The sequence below is a fragment of the Myotis davidii genome, unplaced genomic scaffold (assembly GCF_000327345.1).
Source record: "Myotis davidii unplaced genomic scaffold, ASM32734v1 scaffold238, whole genome shotgun sequence".
In the NCBI taxonomy this organism is placed as follows: domain Eukaryota; kingdom Metazoa; phylum Chordata; class Mammalia; order Chiroptera; family Vespertilionidae; genus Myotis; species Myotis davidii.
In genome coordinates this window covers 9,611,575-9,611,956 of record NW_006293779.1, presented here as the reverse complement: position 1 = coordinate 9,611,956, position 382 = coordinate 9,611,575, and positions in this window count along the sequence as shown.

The following is a 382-nucleotide window of genomic DNA, read 5'->3' as shown; positions in this document are numbered from 1 at the left end:
TGTGTGTGTGTGTGTGTGTGTGTGTGTGTGTGTGTGTGTTTATATAAAAACAAGCCCTCGTTAAAGGTGCCGCCCTCTTCCCCAACAGGTCCGACCACCCGCTGGGAGTTTGCAAAGAAAGAGGGGCATTTTGAGTGGGATGGAGGCGTCAACGCCCCGCAAAATGCCGCCTCACGGCACCGCTCGCCCAGAGCCCGTGGACTCCGGGCTCGGCCAATCAGAGCCGAGCTCCGCAGCGATGAGCTCAGTCGGCTCGCTTCCCATTGGGCGGCTATATTAAGAAAGTGGCCGAACTCTTTAAATAGCGGGCGCTAGGGCCGCAGCCAGCGTCTGCCACCGCAGTCTGGCCGGAGTCGAGTTCTCTCCCGCATTCGCGTTCTCG